Source organism: Platalea leucorodia (genome assembly GCF_965183815.1).
Source record: "Platalea leucorodia genome assembly, chromosome: 7".
NCBI lineage: Eukaryota > Metazoa > Chordata > Aves > Pelecaniformes > Threskiornithidae > Platalea > Platalea leucorodia.
The window spans coordinates 9511986-9536894 of NC_138829.1; positions in this window are offsets into that span (position 1 = coordinate 9511986).

The following is a 24909-nucleotide window of genomic DNA, read 5'->3' on the forward strand; positions in this document are numbered from 1 at the left end:
TCTCTTTAATTCTAGCTAGGTTTTCTTTTCATATTTTTTTGCCCTATGAAGAGTAGCAGGAGGGAGTGCTTCAGCGTCGACCTGGGGGGAAGGTGTTTTCCCCCACGAGAATACATCACAACCTGCTGGTTTACGTTGTGCTGATTGCTCAGTCGCACGGCCAGGGTGGCAAAGGAAGGTGTGAGAAATGCTTTTACACGGCCTCTGTAGAAATGCTGATTTTGTCTTTTAATTTTTTTTTTTCAGCTGATGGGACTTTGAACTCAGTTTTCTCTTTACAAAGTCTTCCTAAGATGAGATCCTAGCCTGGATTTGTCTGTTCCTCCCAAAGTTTCATTACGGCCCTGTGATGTGTTGGCTGGCTGGCTCTGATGTGCAGTAAAGACCCAGCTGGCTGAGCACTTTCAGGACAAACAGATAAGACAATTTACTCTCTGATTTTATGAGAGCCATTTACACTTTGCAGAATTTTTTAAGCAGCAAGCCCTTAAGAAGCATATTCTGAGTGTGGTACCTAGGAGAATTGCACACACATTTCCTGTCAGCAGCCGGAGAATAGTGTCTAACACCTGCTATGAAGAGCTTGAAATATATTCTTAAATGGCTTGATTGCTTTGCATTTCCCTTGAGATGAGATGAGACATTATGGCGCAGTTTCTTTTCCGCAAGGAGACCTACTGCAGATACTTCTTCAGTGAAGCTCCTGAGCAGCGTGGCTGAGCCTGTGCTCACTCGTGCTTATGCTCACTGGGATTTCAGCCTGTGCTTAAAAATCTAGCTTATGCTCAGAGGGACCCTCAAGACCAGCAGCAGACACGGACCATAGGCAGTTGAGGACAAGATCCTGCCCTACTAGGGTTTAAAGAGTCAGTTGAGAGCAGGGATAGACACCAGTAGAAAAAACCTCTCAAAGGGTCCTTGCTGTAAGCACACACTTGTGACTCTGCAGTGTCTGTTCTTACTCTGCATTGTCCCAGGCTGCACTTGGGAAGCCAGCAGCAAGAGAGCCATGTGTTTTGCAAGAGAAGTGAAAACATCCACCTTGGTTTCCTGGCTCCACCTGCTTTATCAGAGCATCCTTCTACTCCCATCTAGGTGCACTGCAGTGGCATCAGGAGGAAACCTTCCCACCCTTGGCCAGGTGAGAGCCAGCACCCGTCAGGGAATGGCTGAATACACCTTCCCCTGCATCCCCGGCCTCTGATGCTCCAGCCAGCGGGCCACCCTTGTCAGTGATGAACCAGTTATTACACAGTGAATATTTGGCTACCCAAACACTGGAGGGGTAAACCAGAGCACCTTCTATACAACATTTCCCAAGAGCTTAAACCCCAGCCTCTTTGATGCACAGCAGGTGGGAAGGAAGTGTGCTGACAGTGACAGGCACTTTTACAGGGGATCCTTTTATTTCAGCATCTTGAATGGGAGCATGTTGCCAGCCGTTACCTTGCAGCCCTCGCAGTCCTCTGTACCAGCCCACCCCAGCACGCACCCACCCCGTGGGCTGATGTATAATTTTTTTAGAAGGCACTGTGGTTTCAGCTGAACTTGGTAGGAGCTGGGAGCTTTCAGCCCCATTGAAAACACAGTGCAATCCAATAGCAAAATTATATGAAAAGAAAGCAACAGTCATTTTCTACCCCGGAACGTTTCTGTTTTCAGACACCTGAATATCTACTCAGTAAAGGAAAGAGGGAATCTATTAGGTATGTAAATATTAATATTTATGAAAAAAATCCTGAAGTTTCAACTCTTCTTTGGTTGTGGATGTCTTGAAGCTTATTCCATGGAGGATAATGTTTTTCTGCTAACAGGTAAAATGGTGGAAAAATCAGGACAGGCAGAAACTCGTTTAGCATTTCAATTAACAGGGAAAAGGCCCTGAAATTTGAGTAGCAATTTTTTGTAACTTGCAGTGAATATTTTCAAAGCTTTCTCAAATAATGTAGTTTTCTTTGAACTTCAGTTGCTGGAAAATGCCCAGGAATTTCACACAGATAACTAGCCTTTCTCCTCACTGCCACTCCTCCACCTGCAGGATGATTCAACTGTGATTCCTCATCCCTGTTTCATGTTCCCTGTGCTTCTATGTGGACCCTTTACTCCTTGCAAAGGCAGCTGGACCTGGGTGCTGCAGTAAGGCGGCTGGTGGGGAGGCTGGATGGGATGCAAGTCTGACTAACTCCAGCCTTAGTGCATGTATTTTGCTCTTGCAAATTAAAAAAATAGAACCAAAACAATAAAAAAGGGCAGGTGTAAGGATATGTTTATGGGGCAGCTTCAGATATTTTCTAATTATTTTTTGGTCTGTGGAGGAGTAGAAACTGATCCTTGCAAATGCTTTTTGCAAAATGGCATTGAGCCAGAATGTCCTTAATTAGGACTCCCTCTGTCTAGCAACAACAGGAAAATCCGTCCTAGATTCTGTCAAAGTCTTCATGAGAAAGCTCTGTCAAACATATGTGATGAGGACAAATCAGCACATTTCCATTTCACCCACCTTTCCTGGTCAAATCTAGTTCATTTTATTGTCCTTGTGCCAAATTTCCTAGTTTCTAGAAAGAAAATAGTTTTCTCCATAAAATAAGGTGGAAAAAAGCCAGCCTGGGAAGCAGCTCAGGTTGACCATGGAGAATCACCCTCGCTGCCAGGGTGATCACACCGCACGCTGTGTTCATGCCCGTCGTTCCTGCATTTCAGGGCTGGGCAGAGGGAACGTGGCTGATGTAATTCAATGCCCACGATTTCTGATTTACAGCCATAAGCAACTGGATATGCGTCCTCTCTGTTCCTGTGCTATTCTATTAACTGGCATAGACCAGGAAGTTTCCAGGGTGGTGGGCAGTCAGCTGTGTCCCAGCAGAGCACAGCACTCAGCCCAGGGAAACCAGTGCTCCCTCTTGGTGTTGGTAGCACTGTGAACTTCAGAAGCTCTACAGCTCTGTGTTGACTGTAGTTAATTCTGAAATTTCATGAGGATACATCTGTTTTAAAGGAAGTGTCTGATTTGAAGTATTAAAATTAATGGTCAACTTCTCTGTTGTGGTTTGGCAGGCAGGGGAGAGTGATGGGGCTGTCCCTTCCTGCATGTGAAATCCTATCCCCAGGAAGAGAGCCCATACATCAAAGGGGCCTTGCTCGCATGCTGAGCTGCTGGGATTCATTGTGAACATCTCCGGAGGGAGGGCTGGCTCCCTGCCTCGCTGCCACCACTGCCCGTGCTCCCCCGGCTGCGTACTGCCGCGCATGCGACCATGGCAGATCCTGTCCTCTCTGCTGCCAAAGCAGCCTGTGGAGTTTCTGCTTTACATGTCCCACAGCAGATGTGCCATAGCTAAAATGTGAAGGATTGCTCAGCAGTCAAAACTATATCCAGAGGTAAATCTGCAAAGGGTACCCACTGGGCTGACTCTTCAGCTGCCATGCATTGGGGTAGTCCTGCTGCTTATCTGTAGGGTGTTGCTGCCTTGCACCAGGTGAGGAAATGGCCCATCAAAATCTGCTTTGTAGTTATGCAATGTGAGATGATAGGTTAGACAGGTTACATACGTAGGTTAGATAGGTTAGAGCAGCTCCCATGACTATGGCCCATATTATAGTCCATGAGTCACCCTGATTTCCATCAGTCAGCATGTCCAGAGTGAGAAGCTCTGAGTTTTGTCTTCTGTGCCACAGTGACATTTTCAGCTGCAGGCTTTCGTAGGGTGAGGCAATGAGGAGGTCCCCAGTTATTTGCAGACTACTTTCCTTTTAATGGAAGCATATTGCACCTCCCAGTAAGAGATTCAATCCCGTTACCAGTGTGAAAGTATAAATACCCATATTCAAAGGTAAGAATAAGGACAGACATGCTAATTGCATGTCTGCAAGATGTTTAAGAGAAAAGGCATTGAGCTTTGGGTTGGTGCTCCTACATGAAAATAAATGATAACATAATGCAACCAATAAAAAAAAAAAAAGAAAAAAAAAGAGGAAATGAAAACAAATAAAATACTCTACATGGTGGTTTGTAATGGATCTGACAAGTCTAGCGGCTACTTCAGTAGCATAAACACACATTCCAGGATGCACTATGTTTTATATTGTACATGTTAAAATATTTAGTAACTACATTGCTATAAACATTGTTTTGATCTCAAAGTGCACCATATTTTAAAGCCTGTTGTACTCCAGGAAGAATTATATTCTCCAGCCTCTTTAATAAAAGCCACAATCTATGATGCTCTTGATGTGCACAGGCCCAGACTACACAGTATGATGACATTCTTCAAGAGGCCTTTAATGAATTAATGCCTCTCCAAATGGTTTTAAGCTTACAAAAAGAAGATGTGTGCATGATCCTAAATCATTTGGAGCCATTTTATTCAGTGCCTATTGATTTTAGTGCCAGTAAACCTCACTGCTGCCTGCCTCTGATGAGTATTACATTATATCCTCCATAGCACACAATGGGATTTAACGGCGCCAAAAATGTAATTTCAGCACAAAATCCAGAAGTCATTATGACATCAACTCTCCTTTTTCTTCCAAACTTAAGGTACCTGAGGATCAAACTTCTGAAGAAACTGGAGCCATTTCTCTGAAGTGAATTCAGAGAACTTATTCCTCCATCTTCAAACTAATCATTGGGGCTGAAATGGGCTTAAAAATAAGAAACAGCAAAGTTGATGGTTTTTTTCCTCACACAGCCTTTATATGGACTCATTACTTTAATATTGATAATGGCAGACAAGGGTGGCTGTCTCTGTGGTTGGTATGTATTTGTAGAAAGAAGTTCTCTCTCTTCTCCCCTTAAGACAACTCAGAAAAGATGTTCTGGTGAGCGGGGTCAAAGTGGCCACACAACCATGCACAGAAGTGCTAACGTTCACTTGTAATCCTCACATAGAAAAACCTACGGGGTGATGTTAATGATTTCTTCTCCAATTGTGTATGTGACACAGTTTTTGCTTTCCCAAGCACAGTGCACTTACTGACGTAGCAGTCTGAAATACTCTGCCTTGCATGTGGTCTTTGGGGGAATATTGGTGGCCACAATACTGGACCGATACTGCAGATGTGTGATTCTGTGGCTGGCTGCAGATGCAGACCCAAAGTATTCTGAGTTCCTAACGTGGGGAATGGATGATAAAATCGGTCAAGCCCAAGTGTCAGAGAAGAGGAACCTTGGATGTCTTAATTTAATTTCATTTAATTTCATTTTGTTTTGTTTTGTTTCATTTTGTATCTTCTTTCATTCTCTTCCTTTCCTTTTCCTTTCCTTTCCTTTCCTTTCCTTTCCTTTCCTTTCCTTTCCTTTCCTTTCCTTTCCTTTCCTTTCCTTTCCTTTCCTTTCCTTTCCTTTCCTTTCCTTTCCTTTCCTTTCCTTTTCCTTTCCTTTCCTTTCCTTCCCTTCCCTTCCCTTCCCTTCCCTTCCCTTCCCTTCCCTTCCCTTCCCTTCCCTTCCCTTCCCTTCCCTTCCCTTCCCTTCCCTTCCCTTCCCTTCCCTTCCCTTCCCTTCCCTTCCCTTCCCTTCCCTTCCCTTCCCTTCCCTCAGCAGTACCATTCCCAGCCCACTGAGATACTTACGCTATTCTAGAGTCTCCTCAATGCGTGCCAGCAGACGACTTTTCCCTTCCCAGTTCTCAGGGAGTTGCTGCTAAAGATGAGAATACACCTCATTTCCTCAATTGATGATGCATCTTGTTCAGTTGTGCTCTTCAGCCCATACTCAGCCCTGCCCTGCAACCCCGATCATAGAATCATAAGATCATAGAATCACAAAATCATAGAATCATAGAATGGTTTAGGTTGGAAGGGACATTTAAAGGTCATCTAGTCCAAGCCCCCTGCAATGAGCAGGGACACCTTCAACTCGATCAGGTTGCTCAGAGCCCTGTCCAACCTGACCTTGAATGTTTCCAGGGATGGGGCACCTACCACCTCTCTGGGCAACCCGTGCCAGTGTTTCACCACCCTCATCATAAAAAATGTCTTCCTTATATCTAGTCCGAATCTACCCTCTTTTAGTTCAAAACCATTACCCCTTGTCTATTGCAACAGGCCCTACTAAAAAGTTTGTCCCCAGATGCAGCTGGTTAAGCAGAAGAAAGATACAGTCAGCTTCCAACCCCCGCAAAAGTGCTGCGATGGGGCTGGGGGGCCCCCAGCTCTGAAGTGTCCTGGGTCTCCCATTGTGTCAGCCCTCATGGAAACAACTTTGATCATTTCCAGCAAGCAAGAAGAGATAAAAAGAGGGATCTTGGGAACAGAAGCCATGGGCAAAGTGATTCTGTACCATGGGAATAGATATGGATATAAGACCCATGGAGGTAATGGGCTTATGGCAAAATGGATAGGAATATCATCAGATTGATCTGATCTCCCTCTGTAGTTCCTGACTGAGGAGGAGAGCTGGGGTGAATTCACCAGCAAAAGAGCCTCTCAGGGGACAGATTGATCTCTGTGAGCAAGTTTCATCCACACTCAGCATCCGAGGATGGAGGTGCGGAGGGGATTTGCCCACCGCCTGCCACGCTGGGCTCCTGCCTTCCGGTTAAGTACTGCTGCAAAGCTGAGAGAGACTGGTGTAAGAGCCTTTCAGCAGGCAATTAAAAGCAGAATGTTTTCTGTAATATATAAACAAGCCCATTAAGCCTGACTTTAATGGGGCTGAGATTCTGTGATAAATAATTGAAAAGAAAGCTTAAAGTGAATTTCAAAGATTTTTTTTCCCTTTTAAAGTGTATTTACAATACTTCAGTACTTTATATAGCTTGAATGTTTAATCAATTGTCATTTAAGGAGAGTTCAGTTCCTGGAGTTTTGTGATATATATGTACTAAACAAGCCACTTGAATGTCAAAGACACAGAGCAGCAGCTCTTGGGTTGAGACAGATTTGACACAGTTTGTAGTGGCTTGTGCATGGGAAAAGCTTGCTCTCAACATCTCAGCTGCTCTCTGTAGATTAAAAGAGCCTTGAAACATCTTGAATTTCTTCTGCTGTAGCACATATAGGACTATGAGACAGGCAGGCACTGGACAGAAACCTGCTAATTTCTCTCCTGCTCCCTGGGTCCGGCCAGCACCTGGCACAAGGTCTGTTTTCTCTATCAGCTCCAAGGCAAAACCCCAGCCCTGCTTCAACCAGGCGAGAGGGATGGGAGTGCAGAATGAGTGAATGTTTGAAAGGAGCAGCTGATGTTTATTGCGCACTAAACATACTTGTCAGGCACCTTGTTGTAGGTATTTTTCCTGGGTTGGTTGTGATTAAGGACGTCAGGGGTGATATGCTATTCCCTTCTCAGTGAGCGAGCATTTATCCGGCTTCCATTAACACGAGGCTTGATGAGATGGGAATGTCCCTCAGTGCCTTTCAACACACACATTTAAAATGTCTTGTAAATCAGCTAAGACTTTGGATTTCCCATCGACTATGCAGATTCCCTTGCTGAGGCTAAACTGGCACCGCCTCAGGGATGTCACTGGAGTTTCACTGCAGCCCCCATGCTGCTGTTTAAAAACTCCAAACACTCTTCTTGGTCCTTCTTTGTCCCCCCCGACCTGTACTCAGACCAGAATGATGCTGATCTCTATTTTGCAGAGAAGAAGCAGGCTCTCTATAAACCTGAGGTCGAGCATGGCTGTAAGCCCCAGAAGCTGTTTTAATAGATGTTTTGTGAAAGCTCTCATACATGTTTTAAGGTGCTGAAGTGCTCTGGGACTTGGGGCACACAGAAGTTTATTCATGACCCCTCCCAGGTTTTATCTCCTACTGAAATGGGAATCACTCAAGAAGTTGTTGTGTTTTTTTACCCCTTTGTGTTCCTTTAAATGACTCTGTTTCTGTGCCACAGTGCTTCTGCTGACGGGGAGACTCCTTGCTCCTTGCCTTCGCTAGGGTGTTAGCAGCAGTGACCACCCCATGGCTTAGTGGGGAACAAACCAGCACCAAAAGAGTTAATCAGGAAGGGAGGCTCTCTAATGTGAACAGCCTGGCACAGTACTCTCCCTGCTCAGGAACACAGCAATAATTGCCCAGATGGCTTTAAAAATAATAATAATAAACATAGATATTTAAAATGATAAAAACAAGCAAAGTAGTATGCAAATGATTAGAAACTCACAGCAAAAGGGGTCAAATCCTGCTCTGAGCAGCTGTGCTGGAAATGGTGCGGTGTAGTCCCGGCTTTGCACCAGTGTGCCTGAAATCATAGCTTGTTCCCGCAGAATCCCCTAATCACCGTTCCATTAACTCATATAACTGTGTGGGACTAGAGCAGATTTCTCAATAAAAATGATGGATAAGTAAATTGGGAGAAGCACTCTACCACTTAGCAGGTGTGAAAAGATTGACAGTCCCAGCACTGCCGAGGGAGGATTGTGTGCACTGACTGGAGGGTGTCACTGTGCAGAAACGCTTGTGCGTGGCTGGGGGAAAATTGCCATGTTTTTTTGCAAGGGTGCATGAATGGGAAATGGTGATGCTGGAGCAGGATGCAGGAGAGCTGCAAACACCCTGCAAGCAAACAACATGCAGAACAGCATGGGCAGCAGTAGTGCAAGGAAGGACCAGGAGCCTCCTGGCTGCTGGCTCTCCTCATCGCAACAGTAGGCATGTAAGTCAGGGAGCTCTCAGCATTGTAGAGTCTGGGTGTCTGGGTGTGAAATCCCATGTGGCTGTCCCCGTGCCAGACCTGAGGGCAAACCCACATGCCTGGGATGTGCCTCTCTTTTGGTCTTTTAGACTATTGAACGGAAACACCTTCCACAACACTGCAAAAGCCACTCTGTGCATGAACTAGGGCCTTGTTAATAAAGCATTTCTCATAAAAGTGATAGTGCCTTTGATACTCCTGTGTCCCATACTGCCTGATGCAGCCCTGTCGGTGGGGATGCTTCTGTCTGAAATTGTGGACAGAGAGATGTGTGCTCTTCCTCTGCTCTCAGGGCTGAGACGTGTCTGAGTGGGGTGTGCCAAGCACATCCCACAGGCACATGTGTCCCGGAGGGTGAGCAGGAAGGCTGGACTGAAGGCAATGCATCAGAGTGAAAAATGGCATCAGGGAGGGTACTCTTGTTTGTGGCTGAGAGACATGCTGGCCCTTTTGGGGAACCGGCAGGAATTATGCAGCAGCAGGTTTGATTGCATGGATAATGTAGTAATTTAATGGGCAAAGCCTGTAGGCCTTCTCCTCTGTCCTGATTAAAACCCAGTCTGAGCTCCTGCCTTCTCCTCAGGGTGGGAATTAAGGAGAGGGCACAGCTTCTCTGCTTCCCTCCAGGGGCTGACGACCTGCGGGAACAGAGGAGGCTCCCAAGGTCCTGCAGCACAATGGTGTTTGACTCTCTGCTCCCATGTGGCTCCCAGATCCTGCTAAAAGCATGGTTTGAAAGAAATATCCCCTTGGCCCGCTGCATCCCCCCACGTTGGTATCGCATCCTGCAGCTCCTCTTCAGGCTGCTCTGATCCCAGAGCCAGGAACTTGTGCTGAAATTCCCACCATGGCCCTCCCATTCAGCATTTCTAGCATTTATAACATGCTCAGCAGCTAATTAGCAAAGACCTGTCAATGACACCACTCAGAGATGAAAGTGGCCTTGCCATTTTCTTGCTGCATCCAGAGACCCAGAGGCAATGCGAGGTCGTGGGTGTCTCCTAGGACTGGGCTTCTTACTGATGGCCAGGCTGCAAGAGCATGAGTGCTTCCAGGGCTGCTACACTGCTCGCTGGGCATGCTGGAGGGGCACCATCACTGTCCCCCTCCCTGTCCCCACCAGCCCAGCTCACTGAACATGCACTTTTCCCCTTGCCATCACAGTGCATCACTGCCATTACAGCCTTGGGCTGTGGGGAGCAGTGGCAGGGAAACATCCCTGCGATGAGAATAAAGAAGGGGGGGATCAGGATTAATTTTCATACACGGTGCCTGGAGAATTAGGCGTTTGTTGTAAAGATTTATTGAGTGAGAAACAATGCTTCGCCTAATCCCTTGGCAGGGGGAGCCGCTCCGGCTATAGACTGCTAGATAATTAGCGCTGGGAAATCCCCCGCTCCCTCCTCTACTCTGCCTCAGAGGTATTTCAGGCGTTACCAAATCTAACGCTAAATTGTACCCCAGCGCAGTGAGCAGGTCTCACCATCCTGCATGCCTGTCAGGGTGCTCTGCTGGCTCCAGAGACAGGGGTTTTGCGCAGAGTGGTTGGCTACTGTCCCTCCCCTTGGCCACCTTCCAGCTGGACTTTCTGACAGTGGCAGAGGAATGCTGACCCCAGGACACCCCACCAGGCCTCCTGGGGTGCCACAGGGACAAAGAGGCTTCCCTGAGCATGCCTCTCCTGGCTGAGTTGCTTTTGCTGGGCTTTGCTGCCTGGCAATGCTTGTCATACTGTTTTAAGCCCAAAGGTCAGGGTGGTTGCCACAGGCACCCCCATGGAGGCACCTCAACCTGGGGAGGGTAGAAGAGGAAAAAAGTGTTTCCCAAGTCCAAGCACTGAAAAAAAATGACAAATAACTGCCTGTTAATGGCTCTGAGCCGCTCTCTACCCTATGAGTGATAAAGGTGTGCAACAGGGAGTCTCTCGCAGGGTAGATGGCCACAGTGTTGCTGGAGCCACATCTGCTGGGAGGGAAGTGACGTTCCTGATCCAAGCCAGCAACGAGTGCCATGATGTGCAGGGAAAGGCAGTGGTCAGACCAAAAAAAGACAGGCAGAAGAATTGTAAGTGCCAGGCAGAGCAGGCTCCTGGAAACCACAGCGATCGCACCATATCGTCTGCTGGGTCTCCATAGCTGTCACTCATCCATTGCAGCAAGCAGTTCCCTTACAGATCCTGAGGCAAGCAGCAGCAGAAAAACCCAAGATGTGCTCTGGGGTTGCAAAAGAAGCAGGCAGAGTCCTGCTGAAAAATACCCTGAGGCTGGCTTCACTGCACAGCTGATGTGCAACAGCAAGGAGCAGCAATGGCCATATGGTGTGCCACTGCCACACTTTTCCCCACTGCAGGTGTCCATGAACTGGAAGTCAGAAAGGTAGTTAAAGGAAAATGACATTTGCAGAGTAATTCTCCAGTGTTGGTCCTGAGTGAAAAGCACTAATCACTTACAGAAGTGATGCTTATACGTGACTCTGGGAATTTTTGAACCTTAGCAGTTGCTTGCTGCAGAGCAGCATGAATTATCCCAGAGATGCAGTCCCCTGTCACTGCACTGCGGGTAGTACCTCGTCAGTCTTACTTAGGACTAAGGTGGGTGTCTACAAGCTATTCCTGAAATGCATTTTTACAGCTCTCTTGCTTCTCTGTTTTTTAAAATGGCAAAGCTCTGACAAAACCATCCTCATGAGCCAAGATTTTCAGAAGAGACTAATGTTTTTGGATGGCACTGTTTGGGTACTCTTGTGAGAGTGCGCTGTTGAAGGTATTACTGTTCAGGTCTTGTGAGACATCACACACTTTTGAGAGGCCTTGACCGTAATCTCAAGATTATGTTGTTTTGAAAGTCACACAGCCAGGATACGTGCAAGGCACTACCATCCTTGATAAAGAATGAGGATCAGCCTGGAAGGATCCAAGAGAGGAGATGTGTCTTGGGACAAATTCCACAAGCATCTATACATGAATCCTACCATACGAACTTCACTTTCTTCTGACACCAAAAATGTCCCCGTGCTTTTCAAATGATGCAAAGCAGGTCCCCTGGACCATACTGTGCAGCTCACCTGATGCATGACAGGGATTTATCAGACAGACACTGACAACACAGGGGCTTTTCAATAAGAGAGTGCCTGCTCATAACATTTTCCGTGCATTTCCTAGTATTACTGGTGAGATTTTCAGCTCACTTGATATATTGTTAACAGTAGCTATGAAACTAATTAACTGAGGAGAATGATACTTAACTGTCAATAAACCTTTGGATCTCTGCCCTCTTTCCTGCAAATTTAGACATTCATTCTGCAAAACCTTCTCCCTCCCCTACCCCTCAGCTTCTCTCCCTCCCTTTTTCACAGCCCCTTGGTGGCACCTTTTTGCTTCATCTGGCCCAAGCTGTTTGTCCTTTGCATCTCACCAAAGCCTGGTGCCTCTCTGCTCTCCATCCCAATTTGGCAGGATGCCATGTCTCACTGCTGCTGTGCCTCCTCCACCCTCCCATCAGCCTGTGTGGGGCTTTCTTCCAGGCTGGAGGTTGTCTCTGCTGCGTTCTTTGGGGCTTGTTCCTAACAGAGTTCTGCTGGGCATTACAGTGGTGGCATAATATGAAGGCTGACAGATACAAAAGGAAAGAGCTTCTAATGGAGAGGTGAATATTTACCATCCAAGCACCAGCTAGCTCCCAAAAGCTGTCCTTGCTGGACTGTTTAAGCCTCTTTAAACTCCAGTTACCTTTACTCTCCTGACTCAGAGGGCAACAGTTCCTTTCATTCACTCATGTTCCTTCTTAAAACATGCCTTTCAGCAAAGCTCATCATTGCTAATACTTATTCCCCCTCCCCCTGGAAAAGCACCTTCTGGATCAGCTGCTGCAGTAGTGTCAGCTCTGCACATTTGCCACCGCTGAAGGAGCCCCGAGGACTGTGCAATTCCCTTGCATTGTGCAGCGTACACTCCTGACACTTAAATAATACCCCATTTCTCTGCACAATGGCCCCATGCATACAGTGGCCTTGCAGGGAACAACAGATGACTGTAGCTTCAGAGCAGATGTGTATGTTGCTCATGTCATGGGTTTTGTGAAGGAAATCTGGAGAAGGAGGGGGAGAGACAGATCTTTTGCAAGAAAATATGATGAGTGAGATAAAAAAACACAATGCAGAGAAAAAACAGCTCTGGTATCTTCATGTGGCAGGCTTTGAGGACCTTGCTGATTCAGGGCTGTCTGAAATGTGTTTTCCCTAGAACATAACCCTTTCTGTCTTTGAAAGGCAGACCAGAGCCTGACTTTAAGGTACAAAATTGCTCCTGGATTCGCAAAGGTGTCCCTTCACAAGATCAACATAAGGAACGATCTCTACTGCCTCTGGGAGAAAGCAGCAAGGGCTTTGCTCCCCTGCAAGGCTCTTCAGGGCCTGGACAGTGAGGTCATGCCCTGAACTTCTCTGGTTTAGTTGTGCATGAACTATGTTAAATTATGGCACTGCAGATCTGAATTATCTCGAATGACAGCAACCAAAGTACGTACCTGGGCATAGACTTTTTTCCCACTTGAATGTCGTGCTGGTGTCTCCCTGCTAGGTCTTTGCTTGAATTTGGTACATCTGACTTCAGGATCAATAGCCCAGCTTTCCTGGACACGCTGCAAGAGACAATATGGAAGAAGCAGCAGCCAAAATAGCAACAACAGAAGTTGCAGCAGGCAGATTAGTGGCAGCAGCAAGCTCTGATCAAGCTGTTCTCCTTCTGTCACCATTTTGAGTGTTTATTGTGTAATGCTCCAAACTGCTGCCGGTTACAGGGCTTTACCAGCGAGAAAGGATAAAGGGCAGTACAAAGCCTCTGTAGGAATGTATGAGCCCACCCGGCTGCTCCGTGCTGGAGCTGGATGCCTTCCCTCTCCTTCATTCACAGCATGATCAGGCCTACCTGACTCCTGTCCAAGTCACACATCCTGGGGAAACGGTTGATTTTTCTTTTTGATAATTTAGTTATAAGCCTGTGGCCTGAAGACAACGAAGCTTCCGCCATTGTACAGTCTGTCTGCCCGTGCCCCCTGCCTTTCCCCACAGCTTCTCAATCTGTTGGCCCACATCAACAAACTTTGTCAGGGAGCTAAAGGTCTTCAAGCTATGAAATTCCTGCAAGTTTTGTAAAAATAGGAGACTGCGTTGAGGATGGATAGCTTAATCAATGCCCATACAGGCCCCCGCAAAGCTCCTGGCTGCTACATGTCCTGTGTTTTGCTCAAAAGGCAGAGGTAGAGCACACGGCATAAGATGGGAACATCACTAGGGCGTGCCCAAGGGGAAAAAGTGCAGAGGACATAGAGGTGGTCAGGAGAGACCCTCAGGGAGGAGGTTCTGTGTTGAAGGTGCCATAGGAGGAGATCTGCTGGCTTTCTGTGGGAGGCATGCACACGACTTCAGAGGCAAATCTGTAGGAATCCAGGTTTAATTGTTTTTGCTGCTGACAGAACAACTTAATTATGCACAGAGGGTCTCATTTGGTTTGGCCTCCCTGTGCAAGCCCAGATAACGAGGAGCACAGCTGAATGCCCTTTAGCTCCCTGGTTATCTCCAGACAGATTTCACTCTGATGTGCTGATATGGGATTTGGGGGAGGAGCTGCAATTCCTGTTCAGGGACGATCCTAACCTGGAACAGCCTTAAGTGAGCTGGAGATACACACGACGTCCAGGTTATGTCAACTGTGCTGGTGCGCTGTGAGCCCTTTGTGTTCCCCACTGACAGAGAAGATACTCCACCTCCTACTTGCTGTTGGAACTGCTATGGCCTAGCGTGCTGCCTTTCTATTTTAAATAAAAGTCTGCATTGTGAGAGCTTGTAAGTCTTTCCAGGGTCTGCAGCTGGACTGTAAATAGACTGTGAAGCCCTAATTTCCGTATGGATGAGAGCCATGTTGGGCTTTTCCTGTAAGCCCGTTCTGGTCCCTCAGGGACACCCCAGCAGGCTTTGCAGCAGCTTGGATGAGCTGGGAATGGAGTGCAGGTCTGAAAATGAAGATTTTTTTTTTCTTTCTCTCAACTTTGGAAAACAAAATAGAAGAATAAAAGGCTGTAAAACATCCAGTCTGCTACCAAATTGCTTTTTAAAATGTCTCCAACTTTACAAAAGTTGCACGTATCGCCATTAGACATCCCTTTTTCTGTTACCTACTTATACCTCTTCAAAGCTGAATGGAGAAATTAATGCTGAACCTCCCTCCCCTCATAATCAAACATTATAACGCTGAGAAATTCAGAGTGAAGATTACACGGAACAGTCATTCCATAACAATACAATTATGATGAAATCATTTTAGCATCTGTGGTCTGAGATGAGATTAAATCTATTTTAACGAGACATTAGATGGGCTTTTTTCTCCCATATTTTTTCCTCATGGCGCCATTACAATGCAGAGTAAATTTTTTTTTTTTTTTTAGTTGCCTCACTTTCTGATTTTTCCTTTACAATAAATCCAGATTCCATGCGGGGGAACGAAACTGAGAGTTTTGTACCATTTGTTATTGTACTTAAATTAGTGATACACTCCCTCCATCTTAACTTCACTCTGACAGTGTCTTTTTCCTGAGAATTTCCGCTTTTAGATCCCCCCCCCCCCCCCCCCCAATTATATTTCCTGTATCAGCAAGGTTTTTTAAGGCAGATTCACCGGGACCCCAAGGCTGCCAGGGAGCTCCCTCTTGCCAGTCTGTATTTATAGCAGCTCTGCGTCAGAAGGCAACACAGTGCTGCCAAGAGACCTGGTAGTGCTGGCTCCTACTGTGTGGTCAAGCCGGTGGTTTGGAGGGGTGCGTCCCTGCGGTGTGTCCAGGACTGGCACCGCCTGTGACTCCTGCAGCTCAGTGCCCAGGCTGATCCTCCAGCCTTGCCTCAGTTTCCCAGGACTGAGTGTGTGACCTGGGGGAGCAGCACCATGATTTTCAAGGTCACTCCCCAGCGTGAAGCCATCCATCCATAGTGTGTCTGTTCAGCAGGTCTTGGACCACATAATATTCATAAATTATTTGCTCTCAAGTGAGTGGAAGCTTTGGTTGTCTTCTCTTTGTATTTTTTAAATTTTTTTTAAATAAGATGTATTTTGATGGCAAAATCTGGGCTGATCTCAGATTTCAAAGTGAACCTAAGGCTCTTTAGGGACTGATGTAGTTTAAAAAGGCAGGGGCTGTCTCCATCTCAGCTGGGGAGGTTTTTTTTGTCTTTGCTTCAGTTACCACAGCTTCTTCCCAAAGGCAACCTCCTTCCTTTGATCCAAAATAAACTCTGGGAAACTGTTCACTCATGGATCACCTTCTGTGGTATCCTCGGTGAGTTATCTGGCCAGCATCACACAGGGGCTGGCCAGCTGCTCTTCTTTCTTCTATTTTGAAGAATCAGGTGGACAGATGGAAATGATCTTCCTGGAGAGCAAATCAGTTCCTTCGCTAATCTGTTCAACTGTGAGGGCAGCTGGAGGCTTTAATTTGGGTACCTCTGCAAGAGATGGTTTCAGACACCCCTTAACATCTGTTAAACCTACCAGGACGAGGGTGCTCCTAAGGCACCAAATTTGTTGATAACTTGAAAACGAAAACATAGAAAACAAAAAAATGGAGAAAAGGGAGCTTCATTCATTGATCAAAGTGGAGGGAAAAGGGAATGAGCTGATGTTACAGATCACCAGCGAGCTGCCTGCAATGGAAAAAGGGATGTCATATTTTTTGCCTTCAGAGCAAGAAAGTCTAATCAGGTGCGTGCCAAAGAAAGGGAAAACCCCAGTCTCCATCTGAAGGCAGAAAGGAGTTATGCTGAATCGCTCGGAGCCCTTGAGTTAAATACATGTTGAGAGGAAACTGATAAAGATAAAAGACAATAATGGAAACTCATCTCAGAAAGAGCAGGTAGGTCCCAACTGTCAACAATAATCTGAACCTATAACAAGCGCTCTTGTTTGAAAATGAATCCAACTGAAAATGAAAGATTAAACAAGTACAACAACGTAAGAATAAATTACACATAAATCTCTCTGGTATTCAGGATCAAAGGAAGATTAAAGAACAAGTTATTGAAATGTTGTAGAGGCAAAGAGAACCTATTAAGTGATATCATTTAGCGAGTATACGAGTAATAGAGAGTTCACATCTAAGTTTAGAGGAAGGGAATGAACCTGTAGCTGCTAAAAGGGTCTTCAAATGATATGTGGCATGAATGAATAGATGACGAAGATTTCTATATTTCTATAAAAATATGACCCAGGGGCTGAGCTCCACAGTTGCTGGTATGAGAAAACCTGCTTTCAGTTGTGTTTCAAGGGTGATGGAGAAGGACTGAGTTCTTCCAGTGCACCCTGCAATTTTGAGATGTGAGGGTGCACACGAGCTACATGAATTTCTGTTCAGGACACCGAAGTAAGGGTGCAGGTGGCTCCCCAGGGCAAGGGGTACTCCTGGGAGCAGCAGGGTCCATCGTCACCCCCCCAGAAGCTGTTCTTTCCCTTTCTGCCTCTGTGCTGGGCTCAGGACAGCCTGTTCTCCAGTGAGGATGCTTAGTAGGACTGCTTTTCCCTCGGGAAACCACACTAAAATACTTGTCTGTGTGTGTAAGACTGTATATGTGTTTATGCAAGTGCGTTCTTTTACACTGACGATATTAACACCAAAAGGCTGTGTGTCAGACCCTTTGCTCTCATATTTCATAACCTTCTGACTCCTATGATCTAAATAAACCAAAATGGAAAAAAAGGGACCCTCTTCTCCCTGCTAATACAAGTGAGAGTGTTTAGAAGAAGCATCTTGTCCCAGCTCATCCAGAGAGTCTACAGTAAAACCAAACCTTGAACCCATGAACCCGGAGCCTGTGTCTCAACAGTTCCCTGCTCCATCTTCTGAAAGAGTGATTATGCAGTATTAATAGTAGCGACTTCTCAGCCTCCTGGGGTAATAAACTGCTTGTCTCCTCCACAGCTGACCCCTGGCCCAGGATGAGCTTTCACAGGGAGCTGTGAGAGAGGGAAGTGCAACAGGATAAAAACCAGAGTGGTGCTGCTTTGACATAGAGCTCGAACACCCCTTTCCCTTCTGGGTGGGATGGTGTGGAGATTTCTGGCACCTGGTCATGGTGCTTTTCCCCTCGGGGAAATACATTCTGTCTCCATCTTTGAGGAAATAGTAAGCTGCATTCAGGATAGGGGGCAAGAGTTGCCTGGATCAGCTGGGAGGGCTAGGGGACTTTACCTCACCCCATGTGGATACTCCACCCTCATCATCACTACATCAGTGATAGGAGATCAGAGTCCATTTGATGGTCTCCAAGAGACAAGCAATGAATGTGTTGACACCCTGAATATTTGTGCTGATTTCAACCATTCAATTCAATCTGAATTCTTTTTTTCAAGATTTATCTTTTTTCACTGTAGCCTGTAGTTTTCTTTGTGAAAACTAGTCAAGAGTGTTTAGGGAAGGAAGAAAATTTAACAAGCCCTTTCCAATATTTTCCCATAGTGAAACCAGCTGGAAATTGAAAGAGACCAAGGTGGGGAAGGTATTTGCATGTGCAAAAGATGATATAGAAACAGCTGAGATTATATCAAAGTAAAGATAGTACAAGGTAGTTAGAGGGAAGATTTGGCCTTTGTTTGGCCTCCCAACCCAAGCAAATAGCAATCTTTGATAGCTTTGAAAGTTATTTCTTGCTTACATCTCAGATGGGTGTGCATTTGCTAAGTGCATTGCCTGCGGGCAATTTGATTTATGTTCAAATGTTTGTGGTACATGAGGTGCACGCAAATCTATTTATATATATGTGTTTGTTATCGAGACATGCAAAACAGAGATTTTCAGCCTACACTACACAAAACAGCTCAAAGCTGTGCCTGGCAGCAAAAAGCCTTGTGGAGGTCCTGACCCAAGTCATTGTATAAGTTCCCTTTGCAAGCCATAAGGGCAAATGCCGGTACATAGGTGCTCACATCAGTGCCTCCACCCACGCTATCGCTGAGCCAGAGGGAGCAGGAATTGGGTGAGGTCCAAGTCTGGGGGCATGGGCGAAGTGTAAGCATCTCACATCTCACATGGGGGAACAGGAGACCATGTCTCAGCACAGATCTAAGAGCTATCGCTGTGCCATCACTGCCGCTGGGACCTGACCCCATCGCCAACAACACGCTGCATTGACCTGCTCGTACTTAACCCTCTCTGATGCACAGACTTCTCTCAGAGAGGAAAGCTGTTAATTTAATGGACCCAGTATATGTCTCATGAGACAAACTCTCCATCGCAGGGACCATCTCTTCATCCTTGTTTGGAGTCACATTGTTCTGGCTGTTATACAGTCAAACTGCATAAATAAAATATCTCCTGCATCTTTCATCATTAACAGAGTTCTCATAGCGCTTTTCATTTCTAGACACTTCACCTTTTCAAATCATTCATTAAATATTAATAAATTAATCCCTCTCACACTCCTGTGACGCATTCAAGACATTTTCATGGTGATTGTCTCATGTTCTGTTTTTTATTTGAATATCAAATACATCAAGTAGATGTATCATTCAATACAATTAGCTGGCAGTTATAAACGGTGCCAGAAACCAAGCCTGGCAGGCTGATTTTTGCTACATGTGTTCAACTGGCACTTAAATACAGGGAGTAAAAAATGAAGAGCTAGTGGCATGAAGGATTTTTAAAAAGTTTGTGTTCTTCAATACATTTATTTACTTGTTTCATTTCCGCTTGCACGAGTCCTTTTTAGAGGAATTTATTAAAAGCATTGGTAAGGTCAGCAAGCTGTTCTGGGCTGAATGCTCACCCACAGCTGGGCAAGACCCTGCAGCCAGGGCAGCATCTCTGGGGTAAGGGAGTGTCTGTGTGACATGTCCCTGGAGTAAGGGACTCTGCCACCCCCCCACCCCCCCAGCATGGCAGGGAATTTGGGAGCAGAGCCTCTGAGCAGAGAGCTCATTCAGACTTCGTCATCATGGATACAAGGTATTTGTAATGTTCAGTGTGGAAAACCACGCTATCCAGAGCCATCTCCAGGAGCAACAGAGAAAATGCACTTCCTGGCCAGTGGATCTACTCCAGGGACTGGTGGCCAAGGTCTGGCTGCTGAGAAGGTGAGAAGACTGCTGGTCCCAGAGCCAAGCACACCACGCCAGCAGACAGTGTGCTCTCTGCACTCAGGAGACCATTTTCTGCAGGACAGTAGCAGTGACTGGCATCATATGAGCCTGATCTCATTAGCTTTAGTGCAAATCTTGAGGACTTACAAATGGTGCAGCAGCAATTGGGAAAAGTTGCCTCATTTTGAGAGCTGGGGTGTTTACCTGGGGTTCAAATCAGTTCACATAAAGCATAGCCTTCCCTGATGGTCTCACTCTTAAATAATGATGAAATTCACTTCTGTGGCCCAGCGAATCCCTGGCTGCTTGTGAGAAAATGCTGAATATGTGGAGTGACAGGCCAGCAGTGTCTTCCCAGGGAAGTGTCACCACTGCTGCCCATCTGTCCCTGCAGATCTACACAGCAGCCTAAGGCTCATGATTCAGCTCGAAGCAAAGTGAGGTCTGTTTCTTTGATGCTTTCTGAAAAAACCCCTCATCTGTTGTTTTTTGCCATGTCGTTTAGACTTCCCCTGTGAAAGTGACGTCCCTCTGATGGTGCTTGTTAGCAGGCTGATGGCCTAGCATGCTCTCAGCAGTGATAAAATTCCCGGACAGCTTCATGGCAGGATGACTTCATCAGCATCACACTGTCAGCTGCTGCCCTGCCACCAGTTACCCTGCCAGTCCTTCACTGGGGAGTGCAGGGTGTCATTGCTGGAGGCACTTTGTGGGGCTGCAGGGTCACTGTGCATTGCTCAAGCTGGGTCCCACCATTTTCCCAGTCACCCCCTGCCCTGATGGAGGTCTTGGACTCTCTGGGAAGACTCGTCTCTCAAGCCTGAGAGGAGGGTCCTGCCAGGAACAGGCACACGCTGATGGGAACCAATGTGGTGAGTATTGCTTTTTCCATAGGCAGAGACCAGGGAGCCAGGCTGCCTGCAGGGCCTGCGGGAGCACCTAGGTTGGGCTGAGCTGCCTGGCTGCAAGCCCCTCGCTGGGATGAGCTGTCACATTCCCTTCACACTGAATGAAAAACAGGCATGTCCAAGGTGTGATACAGCTGATCTCCTTCTGACATCTGCTCTGGAGCGAGACGAATCAGTCTCTGATGGTCTCTCTTGGCTAACTATGAGGGGAGATGAGAATGACTTGCTCTGAGTTAGGTGAGGCAAATCCCAAACTAGGTGGGCAGCACCTGCATCCCACTGCTGGTCATCCCGCTCCATCTGAACCCTGCTGCCTCTCACAGCTGTGCATTGGCTTTGCAGGAGGGTGCTTCTCCTGGAGACAGAGGCTGAAAATGAAAGGGCTGCAGAGGACGGATACGGGTGGGGAGGCAGGGGATGGGGGGAACAGCTCTGGCAAAGACACACCCAGGCTCCATCTCAGACTCTTTTGAATTCCTGGCACTTTTAAAATTTTATTTTGGTAAGGCAAAATATAGGATAAATATGCAAAGATTGCTCTCTCAGCAATGTGGTGTTCAGGAATCACTCACAGCCAAAAAAAGTTGTTGAGGGTGTCTTCATTTACTCTCTGAGTTTCTACCTGGTCAGCATCATGCAAGACCATGTCTGCATAATGTAGCAACTTTATGCAGCCAGACTTTGCAGGAGCCACTCCTGTGCAGCTCCTCTCACCCCCATTTCCATCCATGCACACCATGGCTCACGAGCACTTTGCATTAGCAGATTATAAGAAGTTCATATGTATTTTACAAGTTAATGGGCACCCCCACTCATGGCTGTCAGAGAGTCCTGTGGGTCTCCTCAGGGCATCACCACCTCTGACTATCACCCATTTGCCTTCCCTAGCTTTGTTTCTAATGCCACCGTGGCTCTTGCACCCATGGCCACCTGTAATTACCTTCTGGCTGATAATTGTTCTGCTGCAGCCCTGCCCCTTTCATCCCCATTCAAAGCAACACTCCAGCACCAGGGAAGTTTTCACTCTGTACCTCCAGAGCTGGAAGGTGCAGAGCGAAGCCAGAAGAGAAGCAGTTACATAGGAGGGAGTTTGCCAAGCTGTGATGTTACAAGCAGCTGCTCTGTTGACAGCCCTGTCACAAGGAAACTCTACTTCGCCCCAACCTCCCCCATGCTCAGTGCTTCTAGAAACAGTGCTGTTGAAGCAGATCGTGTCTTTCTACTTTTGAAAAGCTGGTGGGTGCTATACTTTAGGAGAACATGAACTGGAAAAGTCTTGAAACACAAACAATACTGTAAGGGAGAGAAGAGGTCTGTGCTTGCTTTGTGTTTTTTGCCCCTTTTTTCCTCCTTCAGTGCTCTCACACTGACACTTGGTAACCACTAGAGCAAAATGTTGTTTCCTCACATAGGGACTGATTCTGTTTAGCAAATATTAATGTAATCCTAAACCAGAGAAGCAACATGAAACAGTATCAACTCCTTGGTGGAAGCACTGGTGAGCAGCAGCATTGGGGCAGAGAGGAGACTTAACAAAGTTTGCAATATAGCTAAAAAAAGTCATTAATCATGCAATTCAGCTGCCTGGAGCAGATGTTTGACCTGCCCACCGCTTAAAAGGGAGGCACAGCTTGAAGGGAGCACAATCTTGGTCGCAGATGGTTAACATGGAGAGAACAGCCCAGAGTAACTAAACCTCTGCAATGGGAAAAGAGACTGTCCTGCAGCCTGCACCATCCTACAGCGCCTGTCCTGGCTCGGCACCAGGTGCATACAGGTGGGATGTACCCGACTTCGGCAATAGCCTGTTAGGAGGGGGAGTCCAAAATGACTTGGTGAATTCAGGTACCAAACTTCATGGGTATTTCACTGCCCCAAATCACCTGCTTGCCAGGCTCTGTCCATAAACGGTTGCACCCAGGCCTGGAGCAGTTGGGAGAGGGAGGTGGAGGTTTTCTTCATTTGCTGTTTGATCTGCAGTGCAGTTGACACCACCGGCAGCCTTTTATTGCTCCTCATTGCTGCAACTGCTGGAAGTAGCCCAGCTGTGGTGTTGGGCAAGAAACCAGCTGAGCTGCCCTGGAGAGGCTGAGGGCTTGTGGACTGCTGATGTTTACACCTTGACTGAGCAAAGGAGCCAGGTCTACTCTTGTGCAAGGTGGAGTTAAGGGAAAGGACATCGACAAAAACCTAATTACAGGCGTTGAGAAGTTTTAGGTCTTTCTGTATTGGAAACACTAGCACTTTTACAGCTCAGCTCTTTTGTAGTCGCAGGCTGGGGCTTCTGGATCATTTAATTAGTGTGCCCTCTCTACTCATAAGGACAATTTCAGTTACACAACAGCTGTTGCCACAGCAGCTTTTTGTTTCATGTATCCCCTTGGATTTTACTTCCTAGATCCCAGCAATTTTTGAATTCCTCATATAGCTGTTCTCCGGTATACATATGTACATATATATGCGTATCTATGTACACAAAGGGTAGCTATAAAAGGGAAGAAAGGCAAGGAGTTCACAAGAAGATGTGCAAAGCTCTGCAAAAGGGCTGCAATAACCCTGGTCATGGGTACAGGCTGGGATGCATCCGCTTGGCCAGCAACCCTGCCAAAAATGACAGAGGATGCTATGTCAGACTTGAGCCAACCATATGCTCTCACCTGAGATAAGACAAACCACGTACCAGGCTATGTTAGCTGGAATGTGGCCACCAGGTCAGAAGAATTTTCCTCCCTCCTCTACTTGGCATGAGTGAGACCACACCTGGAATATTATGTCCTGTTCAAGAGGGGTGTAGGGAAGCTGTGCTGACCCTGACTCAAGATCATGGGCCTTGAGTCCCCATGAGGAGACACTGAGGCAGCTGGGCTTGTTTTTTCTGGCCAAGAGGAGGCTAAGGACTAAGCTGATAGCAGCCTACTGCACAGACAGTTACAGAGCTGAAGGAACCAAGCTGCTCTCAAGCACAAGGCAATGGCCTCGACTGTGGCTTGGGATGTTCAGGATGGACAGATGGAGAAAATGCTTCACCAGAAGGGTGCTGCAGCACTGGATTAGCCCGCTCCAACCTCCATCCTTGGAGTTCTTCACAGCTCAGCTAGACGAAGCCATGGCTGTCTTGATCCAGTGGTGGCCACAGTCCTGCTCCAGGTGGGAGGCTGGACTAGAGACCTCCAGAGGTCCCTTCTAGCCAACATCACTGTGAATACACACAGAATACCACCAGAACCACATCACACTGGTTGTGCTCTCCCTCGCTTGCCACCAGCAGCTGGGAAGAAATATTTTCCTCCTTTTTTCCTTGCCCAGCTATAATCCTGTCCATGTGGGAAAGGAGATCTCTGGGACATGGGTCATCTTTAGATCTGTTTCTACCATGAGCCATAGCACAGTGCAGACCCATGTGCAACTGAAAACAGATAAAACCTGCAAAGGAGCGTGTCTGCAGTTACTTTCCAGTGCATGAGTAACTCAGCAGAAAACAGAAGTGAGACTACTTCCGGCAAGATCTGCTATAAGCACTCATCAGCTGTGTTTTCAGGTGTGGTTTCCCTGTGGCAGGGCACCTGCAGCCATTTCCCCATCAGTGAAAGTCTTTTCCAGCCAATCAATCTTCCATTTATCCACCAAATAATGGATCCATGTTGACTCTTTAGCAGAGCCTGAGACTTAAATACGTTTGAAATTAGAGGCTAACTAACATGGGCAGGTGTGTATGTGTGTGCACCTTTGTCTTGATGTGTGCATGGTGGAAGGGAAGGGAAAGATCTGACCAGAATCAGACAAAAATAGAATCCTAATCTCTTCTCTTTGTAGAGCAAATTGGAGCAGATATTTTCCAAATGAAATCTGAGATGATGCCAGCTGCCTGCAAACTGTACCTACTTTAAAAATAAAATCTCACTGCCTGCAAGTCATCCTTATCTATGTCATCTCAAGTACAATCTTCTTTCACCCAGAACTGGAAACAGAAACAAGCAAGCATCCCTTCGCTGTTCCCTAAGATGTGGGTATTAAAAATCACCATTTTGAACTGAACACAGCTAATGCTAACCACTGACCAGGGTAGGGCTGTGGTCCCTTTGGGTCCTGCTGCCTTCAAGAAATATCCCCTCCCTCTTCCCCAGGAAGACTGCTCTCCTGCAAAGAGAAATTAAACAAGTATGAAATAAGGACCACCTTCCGTGCATCTTAAAAAAGCCCATATGTGCCACCAAAAGATCCCAAGCAGCAGAACAACTTGGGTGAGT